Raw genomic sequence first — 27,458 nt, 5'->3', positions numbered from 1 at the left:
GCACAACGCGGTCGATGTAGTCATACGTCTTCACGATCCGACCGATCCAAGTACCGAACGTACGGCACCTCCGAGTTCAGCACACGTTCAGCTCGATGACATCCCGCGAACTCCGATCCAGCAGAGCTTGACGGGAGAGTTCCGTCGGCACGACGGCGTGATGATGGTGATGATGTTGCTACCGACGCAGGGCTTCGCCTAAGCACCACTACGATATGACCGAGGTGGAATATGGTGGAGGGGGGCACCGCACACGGCTGGGAGAGATCAACAGATCAACTTGTGTGTCTAGAGGTGCCCCCTGCCCCCGTATATAAAGGAGCAAGGGGGAAGGCCGGTCGGCCCTGTAAGGCACGCCAGGAGAGGAGTCCTCCTCCTAGTAGGAGTAGGACTCCCCTTTCCTACTCCTACTAGGAGGAGGAAAGGAAGGGGAAAGGGGAGAAGGAAGGAGAGGGAGGAAAAGAAGGAAAGGGGTCCGACCCCCTAGTCCAATTCGGTTTGGGATAGGGGGGCCGCGCGCCCTGCCTCCTCTCTTCCACCACTTGGCCCATTGAGGCCCAATACTTCTTCCCGTATTCCCGTAACTCCCCGGTACTCCGAAAAATACCCGAATCACTCGGAACCTTTCCGATGTCCAAATATAGTCATCCAATATATCGGTCTTTACGTCTCGACCATTTCGAGACTCCTCGTCATGTCCCCGATCTCATCCGGGACTCCGAACTACCTTCGGTACATCAAATCACATAAACTCATAATACCGATCGTCACAGAACTTTAAGCGTGCGGACCCTACGGGTTCGAGAACTATGTAGACATGACCGAGACATGTTTCCGGTCAATAACCAATAGTGGAACCTGGATGCTCATATTGGCTCCTACATATTCTACGAAGATCTTTATCGGTCAAACCGCATAACAACATACGTTGTTCCCTTTGTCATCGGTATGTTACTTGCCCGAGATTCGATCGTCGGTATCTCAATACCTAGTTCAATCTCGTTACCGGCAAGTCTCTTTACTCGTTCCGTAATACATCATCCCGCAACTAACTCATTAGTTACAATGCTTGCAAGGCTTATAGTGATGTGTATTACCGAGTGGGCCCAAAGATACCTCTCCGACGATCGGAGTGACATATCCTAATCTTGAAATACGCCAAGTCAACAAGTACCTTCGGAGACACCTGTAGAGAACCTTTATAATCACCCAGTTACGTTGTGACGTTTGGTAGCACACAAAGTGTTCCTCCGGTAAACGGGAGTTGCATAATGGCATAGTCATAGGAACATGTATAAGTCATGAAGAAAGCAATAGCAACATACTAAACGATCAAGTGCTAAGCTAACGGAATGGGTCAAGTCAATCACATCATTCTCCTAATGATTTGATCCCGTTAATCAAATGACAACTCATGTCTATGGATTGGAAACTTAACCATCTTTGATTCAACGAGTCAAGTAGAGGCATACTAGTGACACTCTGTTTGTCTATGTATTCACACATGTATTATGTTTCCGGTTAATACAATTCTAGCATGTAGCGACCCGACCTTAATCGGTCAAGCCTCTATGTATCCGTGCCATCCCTGGATCGGTATGCTGGCACACACAGTACATCAATGTATATATCAAAATGCAATCACATGTATAAATAATGTAGAACTGATATATACCTCATAAGTCTCAGCGGAAACAAACATAAGGGCGTGGAGTCCATCAACGCCAACGACAAGTTGAGTGTAGACCGTAACCCTACAACGTAACTCTTACTCATCGTAAAAAAATTCCTGCAACATAAGACGTTGCAGCCCTGTAGGTCAGTACATTGAATGTACTAGCAAGTCACATCATAAGAATAATGAACCTATTGTACATGCAATTTGGCTGGTGGAAAGCTCTAAGTTTAGTTTTTGCATAAAGCTAGTTTTTCCCTAGAATAAAAGATATTATTCTACCACTACAATATAGCATAGGATGAGTTGGTAAACCCAACTTAATCCATTCCCAAAGTTTCATTTAAAACCCAAATGTTTAATTAAGAGTGATGAGATCTCCCGGCATTTCCACTACTAGATGATCAAGTTGTCCGTAATCGGGGACATGGCTAATCGATTAGGTTTTTAACACTCTACAGAGGTTTGCGCACTTTTCCCCACAAGACTCGATCGCCTCCCTTGAAATTCTCGCACTACCTGGTGTTTGAGAACAGGATGACCGAGACATAGTCTTTCGAAAGTATTTCCCCTTAACCCACGGATAGGCCGGTACACCTACTCATTCTACATCTGCTAGCCCATCCGGGAAGGGGTCACACTAACTACTCAACTAAGCCAGAGCCCATATTGGCTTGTGGCTGCACACGTAAGCTTCTAGACATGAGAATACGATTGATCTCTTTGAGCCTGGGCGGCCGACCACTAGTGGTCATGGATTAACCATGCATGCTCCCACTGTACTTCGCCACCATTCAAACCAAATACCGCCCAGGTAGTTCATTTACAAGTCTTGGTCCTGATTACTACTTTGTCACTCATGTCTCACCATGTTCGCTTCCCAAACCATGTCTACATTTAGCGAGGCAAGAATAAATTTACATGACGGTGACAAGGATGTATAGATCAGACCTACCTCAAATGAACTACTAGGTAACGGCATAGCCATCTGGCAACAATAAATCCTACCATGCAATCCTACCACAAAAGGACTAAGTGCATAATATAAAACATAGGTAATTGGAAGAATGGTCAAATGTGAACTTGCCTTGATACTAGTAGTTGAATTCTAGAGATCGATAGTACTCGGCTTCGCACTCCGGACAGTCTATCGTCAAAGTAAAATAACATACATAAGCAATTATTCCAGAGAGCAATAACATGCAACACAAAAGACTCGGAAAACCAAATGGAAACCCAACACACATAACTTGCATGCAAATAATTCGAGGTGCTAACAATAAGTGACATAAGGTGCAAAACCGTGATGTGATCTATCGTGCATACTTGGCATACTAATAAAACTATCATGGACAGACACTAGGTGTGCGAAAATATTTTGAGAAAGGTCTAGGTGATAGGGTTTGGCTACAGTGACACGGTGCAAAAAGAATCACATCAATCGGAGCTACGGTTTAGGAGATATGGCTAGTTGAAGTTTGAATTAAAACCTGAATAAATTCAACTTTGAAATTGGCCAAAAGTTTTCAAAGTTGGTTATCTGGATAAAGCTATTCGATACGAACATTTTGCCGCTGGTTTCATCTAATCTGGACTTACGGTTGAAAAGATACAACCATTCGAACTTTAGGGGCTAAACTGAAATTTACAGGGACCTGACTGTGAAAGTTTTATTCGCGACCAGGTCCCTGGCCATGTGGCGGCTTCTGGGTGGCTGAGCAGTGTTCGCGGCTTAGGCTAAACGGCGAACGACCACTAAATAGGCAAACCAGCGGCAGCGGCTTAATACAACAAAATCGAGGTCGGTTTAACTAAACCACATGGTTTATTTAAAAACTGGTGTTAACCGATTTAACACAAAAAAACGGACCGGGCGAACGACTTCTTACCTCGGCGACGACGACAGGGGACGGCGCCGCGGGCGTCGGGCGGCGGACGGGGCGGCGGCTCCGGCGGTCCTTAGCAGCGGGGAAGGAGGCGGCGGGGTCCGGCGGGGCGCGGGCGTCTTGCTGGTGGGGTCGGCGGGCGGCGGGGGTGCCGACGACGAGCAGAGGGAGGAGGCGGAGCTCCGGTGCTCCGGCGAGAGCGCGGGTCATCCAGGCGACGGCTCCAGTGACCTAGAGGCAAAACCATCATGTCAAAACAAAGTGTACTGGCTCGGGGAGTAGGTTTACAAAGAAAAGAAGGGCTCAGGTGCACCACAGGCGACGGAATCGATAGCAAGGCGGCTCGGCTCCGGCGAGATCCGAATGGGCGGGGAGGCGGCTACGTGCGACATGGGGAGTAGAGGAGGGCGGGATCGGACGAGGGCGTCCCGGGGCTTTTATAGGCGAAGGTAGGAGCGCTGGGAGCGGCGGATAAGCTCATTCGAGCGGAAGGCGGCCGGCGGTTTCGGGCAAGCGCGCTCGCGAGCTCATCCCGAGTGGATTGAGCGGGAGGTTGGGGACGATGGGTTGCGGGCCCCACTGGCAGCGGCTGTGGGAGAGAGCGAGCGAGGGAAGAGGGGCGCGGGCGAGCGAGGCGTAAGGCCTCGGGCGGCCTGGGGTGCTGCTGAGCCGGCTCGCGCCAATTGCCGGCTGGGCCGCTAGGCCTCCTGGCGCTTGTCTGGCTGGCTGGGCCGGTGGCCTGACCGGTCAGAGATTTGTTTTTTTAATAAAAAGTTTTTCTCTCTTTTTTTAACAATCAGAAAAACAAACAAACTGAGTAATAATAAAAAAAACTGTATAGGCATATTATATACCAAAATGCTCAGAGAAATAGCAGAAATAAGATGAACTATTTTTCAAGTTCAACTAAATTCTATAAAAATTCATAAAAGTCAAACAGTGCTAGATTTGCGTTTAAAATCCATACAAATCATTTTTAAAATAGAAAAATGACTTCAAATTTATTTTCTCCTAATTTTCCATTGAAGGGAATCATTTTACCCTTATTTCCGTTTATTTATTTTTAGGGGAAAACTATTTTGAGTAGAAACTCAAATAACTCCCAATTGGATTTGAATTTGGAAATTTCAAATAACTTCAAAGTGACTTCCAAATTATTTCTTTGAAACTTCCAACTCTCTTTCCTCAAATATGAAGAAGTCATTTTATCTTCCCTCATGAACTCATTGAGTTGCTTAAAGTTTATAAGTTTGAAATATTTCAAAATGGAATTCAAATCATTTTCAAACCCCTTTTCATTTCTTTAAATGGAAGAGGTCATATTATCTTCACTCTAGGGTTTTGTAATGAAATGAATTTGAACTCGGGGAAATCAAAATGCAAGATGAAAGTTTTGGGAAAGTCCTTTGATTCCCTCTCATTCAACTTTCAAAAAGTTTCAATTTCCACCCAGTTTCACATAAAAATCAAACAAACAATCACAATTATTTATTTAATATAACATTCCAAAATTTAGAATTTTGGGATGTTACAAAGCATGAATAATAAACATTTATCATGAAATAAGGAAATAAATAATAACTTTATTATTGCCTCTAGGGCATATTTCCTTCAATATTTCTTTCCACCTTTTGTCAAAACACCATTCATTTCACATAGATCTGAATGTATGAGCTCTAGTGGTGCAAGATTTCTCGTTTCCGCAATCGTGTGAGACTTACGAGGTTGCTTAGCTTGCACACAAACTTGACACTTAGATCCTGAAAGTGGTGAAACTAGGGATTAAGTTCAATTTTGCTAGTCGCGACATGCAACCAAAGTTAACACGACAGAGACGTGAATGCCACACATTTGATTCACTATTGTTGCAAACATGATTAACAACTTTATTGCAAACATCTGACAAGGATAAACGAAAAAGGCCTCCTGACTCATAGCCTTTACCAACAAAGGTTCCATACTTGGATATTACAAATTTATTCGGCTCAATGACAAGCTTGAAGCCATCTCTACATATAAGAGATCCACTAACAAGATTTTTATTGACAGAGGGGACATAATGCACATTCTTCAGCCGCCCGATCTTCCCTGAAGTAAACTTCAGATCGATTGTACCACCACCACAAACAGAAGCACTTGAACCATTGCTGAAAGGATCGATATGGTTGACTAGAGGGGGGGGGGTGAATAGGCAACTACCAATTTTTAGCTTTTCTTTACAAAATTAAACTTTGCATCAAAGTAGGTTGTGTATATGTGCAACTAGTTGAGCAACCTATATGATGCAATAACAACAAGCATACAAGCAAGCAAGGGTAGAAACAATAAAGAGCTTGCACAAGTAAAGGTAAGAGATAACCAAGAGTGGATTCGGTGGAGACGAGGATGTGTTACCTAAGTTCCTTCCTTTGAGGGGAAGTACGTCTCCGTTGGAGCGGTGTGGAGGCACAATGCTCCCCAAGAAGCCACTAGGGCCACCGTATTCTCCTCACGCCCTCACACAATGTGAGATGCCGTGATTCCACTATTGGTGCCCTTGAAGGCGGCAACCGAACCTTTACAAACAAGGTTGGGGCAATCTCCACAACTTAATCGGAGGCTCCCAACAAGACCACGAAGCTTCACCACAATGGAATATGGCTCCGAGGTGACCTCGACCGTCTAGGGTGCTCAAACACCCAAGAGTAACAAGATCCGCTAGGGATGAGTGGGGGAATCGAAAATCCCTTGGTGGAAGTGTAGATCGGGGCCTTCTCAACCACTACCGAGCAAATCAACAAATTTGATTGGCTAGAGAGATAGATCGGGCGGAAATGAAGCTTGGAGTATTTAATGGAGCTTGAGCAATAAATGGAGCTTGGGGGAGGAAGAGGTAGGTGAGAAGGAGGAAGGGGACTCCCTTTTATAGTGGGGGCAACAATCCCGTTGCCCCCCCACCAACCAGCCCCGCACAGGGTGGTACTACCGCTGAGAGGGGGCAGTACTACCGCCAGGCGACGGTACTGCCGCGCCAACCAGCGGTACTGCCGCGCTGAGGAGACTTAGTAGGGAACGAACCCAAATGCGGTACTACCGCGGTGGTAGGGCGGTACTACCGCTCCTGGAACGGTACTACCGCCACTACAACCGTGACTAGTGCTGCAAAACCCGACACGAGAAAAAGACCTCTCGAATCGAGGCGGTAGGAGCCAAACTACCCAGCGGTACTACGGCAGTGGGGTCAAGGGCGGTAGTACCGCTGTGGAGCGGTACTGCCGCTTGTGACCCTTCGGCCGTAGTACCGCAGGCAGTGCGGTACTACCACTAGGGTGAGAGAGAGAGAGAAGGGATCTCTCAAATACGCTGAGGACCAGCGGAGGTGCCAGGCCCCCAGCGGTACTACTGCTGTGGAGCCATGGCGGTACTACCGCTGCGAAGCGGTACTGCCGCTTGCGGTTTCTCAGCGGTACTACCGCTGGGTGCGCTGTACTGCCGCTTAGACCTAGACAGAACAAGGAAGAGAGGAGAGATCTCTTCAATGGACAGGAAAAGCTCGGAGGGTGAGAAGCTGATGTGTACGTGATGATTCCACCCAAGCAAAACCCCAGCAGACCCCCTCTTGATAGTACGGTGCCCTCTACGCAACTAGTCCACCTAGAAAGAAACGAAAGACCTACACCGTCTTGAAATACACTCCGAGGGGAAGAAAGCGTCTCGTGCCAGGGGAGAATCTGAGAATAATTCAACGCACAAGATTAGTCCGCAAACATGTTGTCATCAATCACCAAAACTACCTTGAGAGAGATATGTCGTAACAATCTCCCCCTTTTTGGTGGATTGTTGACAACAAGGGATTTGTGCAAGGAAAAGAATTAAAACGAATAAAACTAAGAACTACAAAATATAGACGGGCTCCCCCAAAATGTGTGCACCAAGATAAGGCACGACACACACATTCGGATCAACACTCCCCCTATATTTTATAGTCCAACAACACTAAGCACAAGATATATGAGATAAGAGAATAAACAGGACAAGCATGCATCTCAATATAAACTACAGTACTCTGAAGTGACATAAGTAATAAGGTAGCGATAGGGAGCATATGTCTTACACCATATGACTAGGACTTAGGTCTCACACCAAACCAAACCAAAGAAGGAACACACAAGAAAACACAAGACGACTCAAAGCACGACACAAGAAGCAAATCCCTACACTCTCTCCCCCTTTGGCAGCGAGACACCAAAAAGGGCATAGAGTGACACTACGACTCCAAGTGATGGGAGAGGAAGGTCTCGAACATCACATCTCTGCATCTTCATCATGGGTCGAAAACTGCTCGGCATCGGAGTCGGTCTAGTGGCAATTCTGATGAATCCAGTCCTCCTCTTCAGTGATCTGACCCTCAGACCCACTGACAACAGTTGCTCCCATCTGACGCATGAGCTCCTTGTGGCGCGTCCTGGCATGCTTCTCCGCCACATGAGTCATGTACTGACCATGAGACTCCATGCAGAAAAGCTTCTTCATCTTGCGCTTAAGCTTCTGTGCCCACGACGGTTCTGCACTAGAGGGGCCAATGTTCTCCTCATGATCATCAGTAGCAGCCTCACCCTCGGTCCCCATGGCAGCAGCAGCAGCAGCATCAGCAGACAGACCCCCTATGGCAGCAGCAGCAGATGGACCCCCTGTGTGAGGCGCTGTCCAGTTGTCCTTCTTCCTTAGACGCTTGATCTCATGAGACACCAAGTCTCCAGTCTCTAGCAGCACTCTGGGATAAGTCTGTGCCCAGGCCCTCTCAATGAGCCTCATGATGAATGGACCATAGATAGGACACTTGCACTCAGACACGGCAGATAGAAGTTCAGACCACATGACATGAGAGATATCCAGGCTCTCTCCAGTGCTTTCTTCCTTCTCATGCTGACAAAAAAGGAGCATGTCCATGAGGTAAGAGTGGACCATATCTAGATTCCCGATCCGAGGGAAGAGAGTCTCACGGAATATGCGATGAAGAATGTCCAGATACGGAGACAGCTCATAGGTCTTCTTCTGAGTGACTGGGTGAACCTTCACAGTGCAGTAGGGCCAAAGGGCTTGCTTGTGGGTGGATGTAGCATTGCAGTGAGGACAGAAACCGACAGGAGTCTCAAGCCCGGTATCCACCACATCAAGTAACTCCATGAAAGCCTTCCACTTGACAGAAAGCAGCTTGCCATTGGTCATCTATGTCAGAGTCCTGTCGACATCCGTCCCAAGGTGGACGGTGGCATAGAATTGAGCCACCAAATCCGCATCGAAATCCTTATTGAATTGCATGATCCTGAGAATGTTTAGCTGAGTGCACATCTGAAGAGCTTCGCCAAAGTACTCCGGATCCTTCTCCATAGCATCAGTGTCAATGGAGCGAACATCAACAAAAAAATTCTTCTTGGCCTTGATCACATCAAAGTAGATGGCAAACTGAAAATGGTTCCAGAACGGGCGGTTGACCAAAGTGGGTTCTTGGTCCACCGCATAGGGGTTGCGGCGCCGCTTCTCCCAAAACTCCTTGTTGGTCATCTCAGTCACAGTCTTCCCTTTTGGCTTGTTGGCGGCTCGCTTCGATTGCTGAGGAGGTGGAGGAACACTTGTAGAAGCACTTGCTGGAGGCGGTTGGGTGCTTGAGGAACCACCGGCAGGCTCTGAGGTGCGGTAGCGTTTTGATGTGGCACGCCCGGGGTTAATACGGCGACCTTGCTGCTCGGAACGGTCATCACCTGGAGCCAAACACAAGAACAACGCGAAACAAGCAGAAAGAACGAGCATAAGCCAACAAACACAACAAAAAGATCAAGGTAAGGCAAGAGAATGATGGAAATTGGCATGCAGCGGTAGTACCGTGACCTGCCCGCGGTAGTACCGCCCCAAGCCGTAGTACCGCCCCAAAGGGAGTGGTAGTACCGCTCTAGGTCAAGCGGTAGTACCGCTCCAAAGGGAGCGATAGTACGGCTTGAGGCGGATAAACAGCAGTTTCATAGCACGTGGCGGTGAAACAGTGGTTTCCTACTACCGTGGTCAGATTCGGCACTACCGGCCTACCAAATTCAAAAATAATCCTACCAAACTCTAATCTAGAAAGTCTAGTTGCCTTCTCCAACCAACTCATGCCTAGATTTCGCCAAAAATCTAGAGATCCAACCACCATTGCCCCTAAGAAACAAGAACTAAAAGGATACAAAACGAAAGAAGGAACGGGGGCAATACCGGCATCCATGGCAAGAGGACGAGGTGGGGATCGACTCCACCAAAGGAAATGGAGAGGGGCCCCGGAGACGAAGATCTGCCGGAGCCCTCCCGCGGCAAGAGGAGGCTGGAGAGAGGAAGAGACAAGAGGGGCGAAGTGAATGGGTATGGGGGAGAAGAAACCTCCCCCTGCCTCGACTTAACCCTCAGGTCCTGTCCCTCAGCGGTAGTACCATGCTGGGGGGCGGTAGTACCGCCTAGCACGCCACGACAACTAAACAGACACGGCTTTAGCTCGACAAAACGACAAAAACGGCAAGAGAGAAACAACAAAGCACAACAGCAAACGACCAAGACACACCTCTTCAAAAGAGGGCGGTGGCCGAGGCCACCTATGTTTGAGTCAAAAGGTATGGCACCGCGAAGATTTTAACCTTGGGCCCATGACCAAAACTCGTCTTTGAAGCACAAGTGCCATCAACAATGGCTAAGGTGAAAGACTTGATCAATTTATGCATAATGGGGGGAGGGAGAGTTCAGTGAGAGAACAACACTCCCCCTATGTCCATGCCTACACCTAAACTAGACAACAAGTTGAGCGTGATAGGGTGTGCGCGAGTTCAAGCAACATTGCTCGAATCAATGATATTTAGCTCTTGCCTTAACTCGCGAAATCTTGCTTCATCCAAGGGCTTCGTGAAGATATCTGCAAGGTTATCATGAGTGTTGACATAGTTGAGCTTGATCTCTCCTTGCCTAATGTGATCCCGGATGAAGTGATACCGGATCTCAATATGCTTCGTCTTGAAGTGTTGCACTGGGTTGAGAGAGATCTTGATGGCACTTTCATTGTCACACCAAAGAGGCACTTTGTCACAAGTGACACTGTAATCCTTTAAAGTTTGCCTCATCCATAAGAGTTGTGCACAACAACTACCGGCCGCCACATACTCCGCTTCGGTGGACGAGAGAGACACACAACTTTGCTTTTTGGAAGACCAACTTACCAAAGAGCAACCAAGGAATTGGCACCCTCTGGAAGTGGACTTCCTATCCACTTTGTCTCTCGCCCAATCGGAATCCGAGTACCCTACAAGCTTGAAGTTTGATCCTCTTGGGTACCATAAGCCAAAGTTTGGGGTATGAGCCAAATATCGAAAGATTCGTTTGACCACCACATAGTGACTTTCCTTAGGTGCGGCTTGAAACCATGCACAAATTCCCACACTCAACATGATGTCCGGTCTAGATGCACAAAGGTAAAGCAAGGATCCAATCATGGAACAATATACCTTTTGATCCACCACTTTACCATTGGGATATAAGTCAAGTTGGCACTTGGTGGGCATTGGAGTGGAAGCCGGCTTGACGTCACTTAGCTTGAATCTCTTGAGCATGTCTTGAGTGTATTTGGATTGATTGATGAAAGTTCCTTCTCTTCTTTGCTTCACTTCGAACCCTAGAAAGAACTTCAACTCTCCCATGGAGGACATCTCGAACTTTGAGGTCATGAGAGCGGCAAATTCCTCATTGAAAGCTTTGTTAGGAGAACCAAAGATAATATCATCAACATATAATTAGCACAGAAACAACTCCCCTTTGACCTTCTTAGTAAAAAGAGTGGGGTCGATTAGCCCAACTTCAAAACCACGGTCTTGTAACAACTCGGTAAGGTGGTCATACCACGCATGTGGGGCTTGTTTAAGGCCATAGAGTGCCTTATCGAGTTGATACACATGATCGGGAAAGTAGGGATCCTCGAACCCGGGGGGTTGCTTGATGTAAACCAATTCATTAATGGGACCATTAAGAAAAGCACTCTTCACATCCATTTGTTGTAACTTAAAGTTATGATGAGAAGCATATGCAATCAACATGCGAATGGATTCAAGACGAGCAACGGGAGCAAAGGTTTCACCGTAGTCGATACCCTCGACTTGGGAGTAGCCTTGTGCTACCAAACGAGCCTTGTTGCGAATGATAATCCCATGGGAATCTTGCTTGTTCTTGAATATCCACTTGGTTCCAATGACATTATGGTTCCCCGTTGGCCTTAGCACCAATCTCCACACTTTGTTGCGCTCGAAGTTGTTGAGTTCTTCGTGCATGGCATTGAGCCAATCCGGATCTTCTAGCGCCTCATAGACCTTGTGGGGCTCCACACAAGAGACAAATGCGTGATGCTCACAATAATTTGCTAATTGTCTACGAGTGCTTACCCCCTTTCTTAAGCTTCCAAGCACATTCGTCATGAGATGATCCTTGGTGGAGAGCTTGGAAGCAACCTTGGCGGCACGACGCTCTAATTCCTCCTCGGTGGTGAGTTGAGGAGCGGTTACTTGATCATCTTGAGCGCCGTCATGAACTTGTTCTTGATCTTGAACTTGCTCGGGGGAGAGAACTTGACCTTGGGCATCACTTGGTGTGTCAACACCGTCTTGAGTATTATCTTGCCCTTGGTCTTGCTCATGAGGTTGAGGGCCTTCACTTTGTTCTTCGGAAGCGTGTGGGGCTTGGGTTGGTGATGGCTCCACTTGAGTGGAGCATTGTCCTTCTCCTTCGGCCACAAGGGGTTCCTCAATGGGTAGGATGAAACCAACACCCATTCTTCTTATGGCTTGAGGAGGAATTTCATCACCTACATCACAAGTGCCACTTTGCTCCACTTGGGAGCCGTTATTCTCATCAAACTCCACGTTACACGTCTCCTCAATAAGTCCCGTGGATTTATTGAGGACACGGTAAGCATGAGAGTTTGTAGCATAACCAACAAATATGCCCTCATAAGCTCTAGCCTCAAATTTAGACAACCGAACACCTTTCTTGAGAATGAAACACTTACACCCGAATACCCGGAAGTACTTGAGGTTGGGCTTGTTACCGGTGAGTATCTCATATTGGGTCTTGTTCAAGCCCTTGCGAAGGTAGAGCCGATTGGATGCATGACACGTGGTGTTGATGGCTTCGGCCCAAAAGTTGTATGGAGACTTGAACTCCGCCATCATGGTCCTTGCCGCATCCATCAACGTCCGGTTCTTCCTCTCCGCAAGACCGTTTTGTTGAGGGGTGTATGGTGCGGAATATTGATGCTTGATTCCCTCATCACTAAGAAATTCATCCAAGGTGTAGTTCTTGAACTCGGTGTCGTTGTCACTTCTTATTGTCAAGATCTTTGCATTGTGTTGACGTTGTGCTTCATTTGCAAAGTCAATGACAGTTTGTTGGGTCTCGCTCTTCCTCTTGAAGAAATACACCCATGTGTACCTTGAGTAGTCATCCACAATCACCAAGCAATACTTCCTACCTCCAAGACTATCGAAGGATGGGGGCCCAAAAAGATCCATGTGAAGGAGCTCCAAGGGCCTCTTTGAATAAATGATAGTCATGGGAGGGTGAGCCTTCTCATGTAGCTTTCCGTCGATACAGGCACTGCAAGCACAATCTTTAACAAAGCTAACATTCGTTAGTCCACGGACATGGTCCCCCTTGAGGAGACTTTGCAAAGATCTCATATTGACATGGGCCAAACGGCGATGCCAAAGCCATCCCACATCAACTTCAGCCATTAGGCATGTCACGGTCTTAGTGGGTCGCTCCAAAAAGTTAATCACATATAGACCATTCTCGACATGCCCAACAAAATCTACTTTAAGAGTCTTGCTCCACAAGAGGGCCACGATATCGATATCAAAGAAAGTGGCAAAGCCCATGATTGCAAGTTGACGAACGGAAAGTAAATTGTATGCAAGGGACTCAACAAGCATGACCTTCTCGATCGTGAGATCATGAGAGATGACCACCTTGCCAAGTCCCAATACCTTAGAGGATGAGGCGTCACCCCACTCGACATTGGTGGGCATAGATGGAACTTTGTGCACGTCCACCACCAAGTCCTTGCTTCCGGTCATATGATTTGTAGCTCCGCTATCGAGCAACCATGATCCACCACCAGAAGCAAACACCTACAAGAGATCAATGCTTGGTTTTAGGTACCCATTTTGTAATGGGTCCTTTGATGTTAGTAACAAGGGTCTTAGGAACCCAAATAGACCATTCAATGTACTCATGAAGAGAACCAAAATTTTTGGCATAAACATGCCCATCACTAGCACGGCATAACACATAAGAAGGATTAAAATCGCCGGCTTTATTGGGAGGGATGACATTGCCCTTCTTGACATTGTTCTTCTTTTTCTCCTCGGGGGCACTCTCTCCCTCCCTCACAAAGGTTTGCATGAGGGGAGGAGGTCGTTTGGTCTTGTCATTCTTCTTGTTCTTGGAGTCGGGCACGTACCCAACCCCTTCCTTGGCCACACCTCCCTTTTGGTTGATCAAGAGATTGTTGAGGTTCTTCTTGCCTTGTATGCAAGTCGCAAGACCTCTCTCAAGTTGCTCCTTCAACTTAGCATTTTCCTCAACAAGATGTATGTGCTCACAACACGGGTTAGTAGCATTTGCATTATCAATTAAAACCATATGAGGAAAAGTTGCTTTCTCCTTAGTTAGCTTCACTTGGAGTTGATCATGAGACTCCTTGAGACTAGCGTGAATACCCTTCAAGGCCTTGTGGGCCTTGTCAAGTATATCAAACTCCTCTTTGAGTCTAGCAAGATCAACCCCGAGTTTGGCCTTCTCGGAATTTAGCACACGAGAAACAATGAGGGCATGATCATAATCTTTCTTTAACTTAGCATGATCAACGTTGCGTGACTCCTCAAGAGCCAAACAAAGACCACGCTCTTCCTCAAGAGAATTGGAAAGATCCGAAATCTCATCGGCATAGTCACGACTATGCCCTTCCATCTTAGGGATGGTGTCTTCGTGAGCCTCGATCATGTCATTGGACTCACCAAGTTGTTCCAAGAGAGCAACAAAGTGCTTCTTGGATTTTCCCTTGAGTTTGCCCATAAAAGCCTCAAACTCATTAGCCTCCACATTAGCTCCCTCAAGTTCATGAATGCTATCCGTTTGGGAAGGATGATTAATGATGGTAGTTTTGATGTTGGAGGTTACCTTGTTGGTGGCTTTAGCCATGAGGCACTTGGTGGTGATGCTCTCGTTGGGTGAGTCGAAGAGAGACACCCGTGACGTTGTTGCAATGGCAACGGAGGCCATGGCAACCGACTCATCATCTTCATCATCTTCATCATCCTCATTGTACTCTTCTTGCACAACCAAAGCCTTGGGAGGAGTCTTCTTGGTGAAGTTGTTCTTGTTGGGGAACGACTTGGCCTTGTCCTTTCGGATGAGTTTGCCACCATTGTCTTCCCTCTTCTCATACGGGCATTCCGCAACGAAATGACTCACGTTGCCGCAATTGTAGCAAGTTCTTACACGTTGCTTGCCCCTTGTGCCACTCGAGTTGTTTTTGCTAAAGTTGGGCCTCGAGTTTTTCTTGCTCCAAAATTGCCTTGAAGCAAGTGCCATGTGTTCATGATATGCATACTTGGTATCTTCGGGGTTGCTCTCCTCTTCTTCCTATTCTTCTTCTTCCATGGTGAGCTTGGCCTTCAATGCAAGGTTAGGCTTCTTTGCCCATTGAGAACGGAGCACCGCATTGTCGGCGGTCTTGTCCAAAATGTTCATGGCCACAAACTCATCCAACACTTCGCTTGAGGTCAAAGTGAGGAAGTCCGGTCTTTGACGAATGACGGAGGACATGGCCTTGTGGTAGGGCATCATTGCCTTGAGGAATTTGTGCTTGATCCAATTGTCATCCGTGTCCTTGCTCCCGTGATCTCGTAGTGAGACCGCGAGTTTGGTTACTCTCCGATAAAGCTCACGAGGTTCTTCATCTTCCTTCATTGCAAACTCATCGGCCTCATCTTGTACCACTTCATAGTTGGAGCATTGAATGCTTGCGCTTCCCCAGTAGAGAGACACGACACAATGCCATGCATCTTTGGCCAAGGCGAAGGGACGAAGATGAGGTAGGTCTTCGGGTGGAATTGCATCTTGAATGATGAAGAGAGCATTCTCATTGAATTGATTGTCCGCGGTTTCTCGAGGAGTGAAGTTGCTTGGATCATGTGGATAGAAACCTTCTTCAATGATTCTCCAAAGGTTAGTGTTCACATGATTTAAATGACGTTTAAAGCGGTAAACCCAAGAATCAAAATCCTCATTTTTCACAATCTTAGGGGGAGGACCGGCATGATTCAAATGAGTGGAAGGAACTGGTCCACCATAAACAAGTGGTGGTTCCACATGGGCAAAGATGCCGGTGCCATTCTTGCCACTAGAAGAAGGAGCCTTTTCACTACTAGCTTCCCCCTTTTCGGGGATAGCATCCGACACCTTGTTGGCGGAATCACCTACTTTCAACGGTGCGGTGGATAGTTTAAGCCCCTCAAGAAATTTAGTAAACATGCTTTCAACTTCGGTCGTCATGGAGGTTTTCAATGTCTCCAAGGCCACATTGAACTCCTCACGAGAGACCGAAGTTCCCCCATCTCCCGTAGACGAGATCGGATTCACACCGGAGTGTTCCTCCACACCGTCTACAGTATCAACCATACTCTTTGGATGGTAAAGTCCTTAATAAAGAGACGAGGCTCTGATACCAATTGAAAGGATCGATATGGTTGCCTAGAGGGGGGGGGTGAATAGGCAACTACCAATTTTTAGCTTTTCTTTACCAAATTAAACTTTGCATCAAAGTAGGTTGTCTAGATGTGCAACTAGGTGAGCAACCTATATGATGCAATAACAACAAGCATACAAGCAAGCAAGGGTATAAACAATAAAGAGCTTGCACAAGTAAAGGTAAGAGATAACCAAGAGTGGATCCGGTGGAGACGAGGATGTGTTACCGAAGTTCCTTCCTTTGAGGGGAAGTACGTCTCCGTTGGAGCGGTGTGGAGGCATAATGCTCCCCAAGAAGCCACTAGGGCCACCGTATTCTCCTCACGCCCTCACACAATGCAAGATGCCGTGATTCCACTATTGGTGCCCTTGAAGGCGGCGACCGAACCTTTACAAACAAGGTTGGGGCAATCTCCACAACTTAATCGGAGGCTCCCAACAAGACCACGAAGCTTCACCACAATGGAATATGGCTCCGAGGTGACCTCAACCGTCTAGGGTGCTCAAACACCCAAGAGTAACAAGATCCGCTAGGGATGAGTGGGGGAATCGAAAATCTCTTGGTGGAAGTGTAGATCGGGGCCTTCTCAACCACTCCCGAGCAAATCAACAAATTTGATTGGCTAGAGAGATAGATCGGGCGGAAATGAAGCTTGGAGTATTTAATGGAGCTTGAGCAATAAATGGAGCTTGGGGGAGGAAGAGGTAGGTGATAAGGAGGAAGGGGACTCCCTTTTATAGTGGGGGTAACAATCCTGTTGGCCCCCACCAACCAGCCCCGCACAGGGCGGTACTACCGCTGAGAGGGGGCGGTACTACCGCCAGGCGACGGTACTGCCGCGCCAACCAGCGGTACTGCCGCGCTGAGGAGACTTAGTAGGGAACGGACCCAAATGCGGTACTACCGTGGTGGTAGGGTGGTACTACCGCTCCTGGAACAGTACTACCGCCACTACAACCGTGACTAGTGCCGCAAAACCCGACACGAGAAAAAGACCTCTCGAATCGAGGCGGTAGGAGCCAAACTACCCAGCGGTACTACGGCAGTGGGGTCAAGGGCGGTAGTACTGCTGTGGAGCGGTACTGCCACTTGTGACCCTTCGGCCGTAGTACCGCAGGCAGTGCGGTACTACCGCTAGGGCAAGAGAGAGAGAGAGAGAGAGAAGGGATCTCTCAAATACGCTGAGGACCAGCGGAGGTGCCAGGCCCGCAGCGGTACTACTGCTGTGGAGCCACGGCGGTACTACCGCTATGAAGCGGTACTGCCGCTTGTGGCTTCTCAGCGGTACTACCGCTGGGTGCGCGGTACTGCCGCTTAGACCTAGACAGAACAAGGAAGAGAGGAGAGATCTCTTCAATGGATAGGAAAAGCTCGGAGGGTGAGAAGCTGATGTGCACGTGATGATTCCACCCAAGCAAAACCCCAGCGGACCCCCTCTTGATAGTACGGTGCCCTCTACGCAACTAGTCCACCTAGAAAGAAACGAAAGAGCTACACCGTCTTGAAATACACTCCGAGGGGAAGAAAGCGTCTTGTGCCAGGGGAGAAGCTGAGAATAATTCAACGCACAAGATTTGTCCGCAAACATGTTGTCATCAATCACCAAAACTACCTTGAGAGAGATATGCCGTAACAATTGCCCATCAGCACGGTTGAAGTCCCTGCGGTCTAATAAGACGAAAACATGTAAATATCACCGCATATATGCACATTAGCACCCGTGTCAATCAACCAATCAGGGGAATGACGTACTGAAAGAATAGTGGGAGATATACCATACCCAGCATCCTTCATGTCAATGTCACCAATGACAACATTAGCGGTCTTGCCACCTTTCCCAAGATGATGCTTGTCATAACGATTAGGGCAACTAGGAGACCAATGATCAAGATCTCCACACACATGACAAACACCTTTCTTCTTGTGATTCTTCTTATTGAAGTTGGTGTGTTGTACAACCTTGTTCTTCCCATCAAACTTTGCTTTACCATTAAACTTGCCCTTATTCTTGAACTTGTGGGGCTGGAAGTTTTTCTTCTGTACCAGATTGGCACTAGATCCTCCCTCAATACCTCAAACACGTGTGTCTTTTGCTCTCACCTTTTCTTCCACATCAATAGTACCAATGAGATCCTGAACAGAAAATTCCTGCCTCTTGTGCTTCAATAAGGTAGCAAAGTTCCTCCATGAGGGAGGAAGCTTGGTGATGATGCCTCCGGCAACAAACTTGCCTGGTAACATACAATTGAAGTGCTCAAGTTCTCTAGAAAATGAATGTATCTCGTGAGCTTGCTCAACCACGGAGCGCTCATCAGTCATCCTATAGTCATAGAATTGCTCCATGATGTACAACTCAGTGCCGGCATCCAAGACCCCAAACTTGGCCTCGAGTGCATCCCACATATCTTTTCCATTGTCAATTGACGCATAAGCATCAACTATGTCACCAAGAACACTCAAGAGAGCAGCCTTAAACAAGGTATCCATTTTCTGAAAAGCTTGTTCCTGTTGAGCATCATATTCTCATTCAGGTTGCCAAGAGTGGCATCATATCAACTCATGGTTTGAAACCATAAGACTGCTCTCACGCGCCACCTCTTATAGTGGATACCCTCAAATATAGGTCTCATGGAAGCAGCAAACCACTCGGGGTAAATTGCCTATAATAAGGTTTTTGGATTGTTGGAAATATGAGCAATTTACCATATGATTTTATTAACAGAAATACTAGATAAAGCATGACAAAAACAACAGAGATCAAGCAAGGCATGCAATTTGACAGAGAGAAGGTAAATAGCATCTACATATATGAACTAGAACCAAACATATCTAGAGTAGACACTAAAGCAAGAAACTCTGGCAGAACCTCAAATAGGAAAAGTATGAACATGTACGGTACAACAGCGGAAGTACTGATCTTGGGGTTAGTGTTCTCGCCAGCCATGTCGTCGAAGAGGTTGTCGACATCTGGGAAGAAGTCATCGTCAGGGAAGTAGTCATCGGAGTCTGGGACGTTCTTGGCAAAGAAGTCAGTAGTCGCGTGCTACCTCTTGAGCAGTACGTTGGTTTTCCCTTGAAGAGGAAAGGGTGATGCAGTAGAGTAGCGTAAGTATTTCCCTCAGTTTTTAAGAACCAAGGTATCAATCCAGTAGGATACCACGCGCGAGTCACCTCGTACCTACACAAACAAATAAGAACCTCGCAACCAACGCGATAAAGGGGTTGTCAATCCCTTCACGGCCACTTGCAAGAGTTAGATCTGATAGAGATGATAATAATAATATAAATATTTTTGGTATTTTTATGATATAGATTGAAAGTAAAGATTGCAAAATAAAGTAGATTGGAAACTTATATGATGGAGAATAGACCCGGGGGCCATAGGTTTCACTAGTGGCTTCTCTCAAGATATCATAAGTATTACGGTGGGTGAACAAATTACTGTCGAGCAATTGATAGAAAAGCGATTAATTATGAGAATATCTAGGCATGATCATGTATATAGGCATCACATCCGAGACAAGTAGACCGAAACGATTCTGCATCTACTACTATTACTCCACACATCGACCGCTATCCACCATGCATCTAGAGTATTAAGTTCATAAGAACAGAGTAATGCCTTAAGCAAGATGACATGATGTAGAGGGATAAATTCATGCAATATGATATAAACCCCATCTTTTTATCCTTGATGGCAACAATACAATACATGTCGATTCCCTTTCTGTCACTGGGATCGAGCACCGCAAGATTGAACCCAAAGCTAAGCACTTCTCCCATTGCAAGAAAGATCAATCTAGTAGGACAAACCAAACTGATAATTCGAGGAGACTTGCAAAGATAAACCAATCATACATAAAAGAATTCAGAGAAGATTCAAATATTTTTCATAGATAAAGTTGATCATAAACCCACAATTCATCGGATCTCGACAAACACACCGCAAAAGAAGATTACATCGAATAGATTTCCAAGAGAGTCGAGGAGAACTTTGTATTGAGATCCAAAGAGAGATAAGAAGCCATCTAGCTACTAGCTATGGAACCAAAGGTATGAAGTAAACTACTCACACATCATCGGAGGGGCCATGGAGTTGATGTAGAGGCCCTCCGTGATGAATGCCCCCTCCGGCGGAGCTTCGGAAAAGGCCCCAAGATGGGATCTCTTGGGTACAGAAGGTTGCGGCGGTGGAAATAGGGTTTCGTGGTGCTCCTGGATGTTTGCGGGGTATATGGATATATATATAGGAGGAAGAAGTACATCGGTGGAGCAACGAGGGGTCCACGAGGTGGAGGGCACGCCCAAGGGGGTGGGCGTGCCCCCCCTGCCTCGTAGCCTCCTTGATTGATTCTTGACGTCCACTCCAAGTCTCCTAGATCACGTTTGTTCCAAAAATAACGCTCCCGAAGGTTTCATTCCGTTTGGACTCCGTTTGATATTCCTCTTTGGCGAAACTCTAAAATAGGCAAAAAAATAGCAATTTGGGCTGGGCCTCCGGTTAATAGGTTAGTCCCAAAAATAATATAAAAGTGTAAAAATAAGCCCATTAACATCCAAAATAGATAATATAATAGCATGGAGCAATCAAAAAATATAGATACGTTGGAGACGTATCAAGCATCCCCAAGCTTAATTCCTGCTCGTCCTCGAGTAGGTAAATGATAAAAACAGAATTTTTGATGTGGAATGCTTCCTAACATATTTCTCAATGTAATTTTTCTTTATTGTGGCATGAATGTTCAAATCCGAAAGATTCAAGATAAAAGTTTAATATTGACATATAAATAATAATACTTCAAGCATACTAACGAAGCAATTATGTCTTCTCAAAATAACATGGCCAAAGAAAGTTATCCCTACAAAATCATATAGTCTGGCTATGCTCTATCTTCATCACACAAAGTATTAAATCATGCACAACCCCGATGACAAGCCAAGCAATTGTTTCATACTTTTGATGTTCTCAAACTTTTTCAATCTTCATGCAATATATGAGCGTGAGCCATGGATATAACACTATGGTGGAATAGAATGGTGGTTGTGGAGAAGACAAAAAATGAGAAGATAGTTTCACATCAACTAGGCGTATCAACGGGCTATGGAGATGCCCATTAATAGATATCAATGTGAATGAGTAGGGATTGCCATGTAATGGATGCACTAGAGCTATAAGTGTATGAAAGCTCAACAAAAGAAACTAAGTGGGTGTGCATCCAACTTGCTTGCTCACGAAGACCTAGGGTAATTTGAGGAAGCCCATCATTGGAATATACAAGCCAAGTTCTATAATGTAAAATTCCCACTAGTTTATGAAGGTGACAACATAGGAGACTCTCTATCATGAAGATCATGGTGCTACTTTGAAGCACAAGTGTGGAAAAAGGATAGTAACATTGTCCCTTCTCTCTTTTTCTCTCATTTTATTTTATTTGGGCCTTCTTTCTTTTTTTATTTTGGCCTCTTTTCTCTTTTTATTTTATTTTATTTTTCGTCTGGAGTCTCATCCCGACTTGTGGGGGAATCATAGTCTCCATCATCCTTTCCTCACTGGGACAATGCTCTAATAATGATGATCATCACACTTCTTTTTACTTACAACTCAAGAATTACAACTCAATACTTAGAACAAAATATGACTCTATGTGAATGCCTCCAGCGGTGTACCGGGATATGCAATGAATCAAGAGTGACATTTATGAAAGACTTATGAACGGTGGCTTTGCCACAAATATGATGTCAACTACATGATCATGCAAAGCAATATGACAATGATGAAGCATGTCATAACAATGGAACGGTGGAAAGTTGCATGGCAATATATCTTAGAATGGCTATGGAAATGCCATAATAGGTAGGTATGGTGGATGTTTTGAGGAAGGTATATGGTGGGTTTATGGTACCGACGAAAGTTGCGCGGTACTAGAGAGGCTAGCAAATGTGGAAAGGTGAGGGTGTGTATAATCCATGCACTCAACATTAGTCATAAAGAACTCACATACTTATTGCAAAAATTTATTAGTTATCAAAACAAAGTACTACGTGCATGCTCCTAGGGGGATAGATTGGTAGGAAAAGACCATCGCTCGTCCCCGACCGCCACTCATAAGGAAGGCAATCAATAAATAAATCATGCTCCAACTTCATCACATAACGGTTCACCATACGTGCATGCTACGGGAATCACAAACTTCAACACAAGTATTTCTCAAATTCACAACTACTCAACTAGCATGACTCTAATATCACCATCTCCATATGTCAAAACAATTATCAAGTACCAAACTTTTCTTAGTATTCAATGCACTTATATGAAGGTTTTTATTATGCCTAAAAGCAAATTGCCATGTTGTTCTAAATGACTCTCAAAATAATATAAGTGAAGCATGAGAAATCAATTATTTCTATAAAATAGAACCACCGCCGTGCTCTAAAAAGATATAAGTGAAGCACTAGAGCAAAAACTATGTAGCTCAAAAGATATAAGTGAAGCACATAGAGTATTCTAATAAATTCTAATTCATGTGTGTTTCTCTCAAAAGGTGTGTACAGTGATACGTCTCCATCGTATCTATAATTTTTGATTGTTCCATTCCAATATTATTCAACTTTCATATACTTTTGGAAACTTTTTATACTGTTTTTGGGACTAACATATTGATCCAGTGCCCAGTGCCAGTTCCTGTTTGTTGCATGTTTTTTGTTTCGCAGAATATCCATATCAAACGGAGTCCAAACAGAATAAAAACTGACGAAGATTTTTTTTGGAATATATATGATTTTTGGGAAGAAGAATCCACGCGAGACGATGCTCGAGGGGCCCACGAGGTAGGGGGGGGCGCCCCAGGGTGCCAGGCGTGCTCCTGACCCTCCTGGCCACCCCGTAAGGCGGTTGGAACCCTTCTTCTGGCGCAAGAAAGCTAATATCCGGATAGATATCATGTTAAAATTTCAGCCCAATCGGAGTTACGGACCTCCGGGAATATAAGAAACGGTGAAAGGGAAGAATCTGAGAACGCAGAAACAGAGAGAGACAAAGAGACAGATCCAATCTCGGAGGGGCTCTCTTCCCTCCCATGCCATGGAGGCCAAGGACCAGAGGGGAAACCCTTCTCCCGTCTAGGGAGGAGGTCAAGGAAGAATAAGACAAAGGGGCCCCCTCTCCCCTTCTCTTCCGATGGCGCCGGAACGCTGCCGTGGCCACCATCATCATCACCGTGATCTACACCAACACCTCCGCCATCTTTACCAACATCTCCATCACCTCCCCCCTCTATCTACAACGGTCCACTCTCCCGCAACCCGCTGTACCCTCTACTTGAACATGGTGCTTTATGCTTCATATTATTATCCAATGATGTGTTGCCATCCTATGATGTCTGAGTAGATTTTTGTTGTCCTATCGGTGGTTGATGAATTGCTATGATTGATTTAATTTGCTTGTGGTTATGTTTCTATCCTTTGGTGCCCATCATATGATTGCGCGCGTGGATCACACCCTAGGGTTAGTTGTATGTTGATGGGGCTATGTATTGGAGGGCAAGAGTGACAGAAGCTTCAACCTAGCATAGAAATTGATGCATACGAGATTGAAGGGGGACCAATATATCTTAATGCTATGGTTGGGTTTTACCTTAATGAACATTAGTAGTTGCGGATGCTTGCTAATAGTTCCAATCATATGTGCATAGAATTCCAAGTCAAGGATGACATGCTAGCAGTGGCCTCTCCCACATAATGCTTCCTATCGGTCAAGTAAAGTAGTCAATTGCTTAGGGGCAATTTCGCAACTCCTACCACCACTTTTCCACACTTGCTATATTTACTTTATTGTTTCTTTAACTAAACAGCCCCTACTTTTTATTTACGTACTCTTTATCATCTTGCAAACCTATCCAACAACACCTACAAAGTACTTCTAGTTTCATACTTGTTCTAGGTAAAGTGAACGTCAAGCGTGCGTAGAGTTGTATCGGTGGTCGATAGAACTTGAGGGAATATTTGTTCTACCTTTAGCTCCTCGTTGGGTTCGACACTCTTACTTATCGAAAACTGTTGCGATCCCCTATACTTGTGGGTTATCAATACCTTTTTCTGGCGCCGTTGCCGGGGAGTAATAGCGTGGGGTGAATATTCTCGTGTGTGCTTGTTTGCTTTATCACTAAGTAATTTTTATTTGCTGTTCTTAGTTGTTCTTTATCTTTAGTTATGGATATGGAACACGAAATACCAAAAAAATTAGGTGTACTTTCTGCTCATGGAGATGGGGAACCTCCTAAAACCCTCGATGCTGGTTATGTGAAAGATATTATGTACTACTTTAATAATCCTGAGAAAACCCCATTCAATTATGTGATGGGAGTAACGTTGGATCAACGTGAATACTTTAGGGATTACCGCTTGACACAAAAAGGGAAATTATTATGGGATCAAATTCATATATTGAATTGGTATGGTAGGCAACTATGCTTGAGATATGATTATACTTGTTGCTCTAAGGTGAAGGCTCCACACCTTCCCTTTTCATGTGAATTTAATGATAATGAAACCTTAGCTTCTTATGCTAATGGTATATATGATTACTATGATGTGGAACAAATAGAAGAATTTGTTGCTTTTATGGGTGCTTATGAAATTGAATCTATGTTTAAAGAGTTTGAAGATTTTGATGATGCTGTTTATAGACCTGAAATTTTAGCTATCCTGAAATATTGTTATGAGAATTATGAATACAATTACGAAATTAATGCGCTTATTAAGAAAGTCTCCGCTGTCCAAGAAGAGACTAATATTTTGCAGGAATCTATGGAAGAAGAAGTTGATTACACTGTGAGCTCATTGGATGAAAAAGATGAGGGGGAGAGCGAAGAACAAAAGGAGGAAGAGTGGATTGATCACCCGTGCCCACCTTCTAATGAGAGTAACTCTTCAACTCATACATTGTTTAATTCCCCTTCATGCTTACCAAAGGATGAATATTATGATAATTGCTATGATCCCGTTGATTCTTTTGAAATATCCCTTTTTGATGATGCTTGCTATGCTTGTGGCCAAGATGCCAATACGAATTATTCTTATGGAGATGAACTTGCTATAGTTCCTTATGTTAAACATGAAATTGTTGCTATTGCACCCACACATGATAGTCCTATTATCTTTTTGAATTCTCCAAACTACACTATATCGGAGAAGTTTGCTCTTATTAAGGAACATATTGATGGGTTGCCTTTTACTGTTACACATGATGATTTTAATGAATATAATATGCATGTGCTTGCTGCTCCTACTTGCAATTATTATGAGAGAGGAACTATATCTCCACCTCTCTATGCTTCCCACATGATAAAATTGCAAGAAACTGTTTACACTATGCATTGGCCTTTACTAGGTGTGCATGAATTGTTCTTTTATGACATGCCGATGCATAGGAAGAGAGTTAGACTTCGTCATTGCTTGATATATGTTGCTTTGTGCTCACTACTAAATTACAAATCATTGTTAATTAAAATTGGCTTTGATATACCTTGGGATCCGGGTGGATTCACTACTTGAGCACTATATGCCTAGCTTAATGGCTTTAAAGAAAGCGCTGCCAGGGAGACAACCCGGAAGTTTTAGAGAGTCATTTATTTCTGTTGAGTGCTTTCATATAGTTTAAAAACAACAAAAATAAATAGGGGAACCCAAAACTTTTCAAAAAGGAAAGTGAAAGTGAGAAAGACAAGCACTGTTGAAGTGGGAGAGCTCCTTGAACTTTGTTCATGCTCACGGCAACTTTGTGAATCTTGATTACAGAAACTTTTCAAGAAAAATAATTATCCCCTTGTAAAATTCCATTGTATTATAAAAATAATGTTCCAAGGTTTGCCTTTAGGATGTTTACGATGCTTGTTGGTTTGTGCGGTGCAGGACAGAAACTTTGGCTGTAGTGAATGAATTTTAATTTTTACTGGAACGTCAAATGGTTCTGATTCTTTTTGCACTGTCGTGCTATACAAATTGTTTATTTTTCCTAATTGCGGTAGAAGTTTTCAAGTATCATAAGTATAGTGAATGTTCAGATTGCTACAGACTTTTCTGTTTTAGACAGATTCTGTTTTTGATGCATAGTTTGCTTGTTTTGATGAAACTATCAATTTATATGAGTGGATTAAGCCATGAAAAGTTATACTACAGTAGACACAATGCAAAAAAAATATGAATTGGTTTGCAACAGTATGTATAGTGGTGATTTGCTTTATTATACTAACGGATCTTACCGAGTTTTCTGTTGAAGTTTTGTGTGGATGAAGTGTTCGATGATCGAGAAGGTCTCGATGTGAGAAGAAGGAAGAGAGGCAAGAGCTCAAGCTTGGGGATGCCCGAGGCACCCCAAGTAAATATTCAAGGATACTCAAGTGTCTAAGCTTGGGGATGCTAGGGAGGCATCCCCTCTTTCTTCAACAAGTATCGGTATGTTTTCGGATTCGTTTCGTTCATGCGATATGTGCAATCTTGGAGCGTCTTTTGCATTTAATTTTCATTTTTATTTTATGCACCATGCTGGTATGAGATAGTCCTTGGTTGATTTATAGAATGCTCTTTGCACTTCACTTATATCTTTTGAGTATGGCTTTATAGAATGCTTCATGTGCTTCACTTATATCATTTGAAGTTTGGATTGCATGTTTCTCTTTACATAGATAACCGCCATTTGTAGAATGCTCTTTTGCTTCACTTATATTTGTTAGAGCACGGGCATATCTTTTGTAGAAAGAATTAAACTCTCTTGCTTCACTTATATCTATATAGAGAGATGACAGGAATTGGTGATTCACATGGTTAGTCATAAAATCCTACATAAAACTTGTAGATCACTGAATATGATATGTTTGATTCCTTGCAATAGTTTTGCGATATAGAGATGGTAATATTAGAGTCATGCTAGTGGGTAATTGTGGATTTTAGAAATACTTGTGTTAAGGTTTGTGATTCCCGTAGCATGCACATATGGTGAACCGTTATGTAACGAAGTCGGAGCATGATTTATTTATTGATTGTCTTCCTTATGAGTGGCGGTCAGGGATGAGCGATGGTCTTTTCCTACCAATCTATCCCCCTAGGA

The sequence above is a fragment of the Triticum dicoccoides genome, chromosome 4A (genome assembly GCF_002162155.2).
Source record: "Triticum dicoccoides isolate Atlit2015 ecotype Zavitan chromosome 4A, WEW_v2.0, whole genome shotgun sequence".
NCBI lineage: Eukaryota > Viridiplantae > Streptophyta > Magnoliopsida > Poales > Poaceae > Triticum > Triticum dicoccoides.
This window is presented reverse-complemented; position numbering follows the sequence as displayed.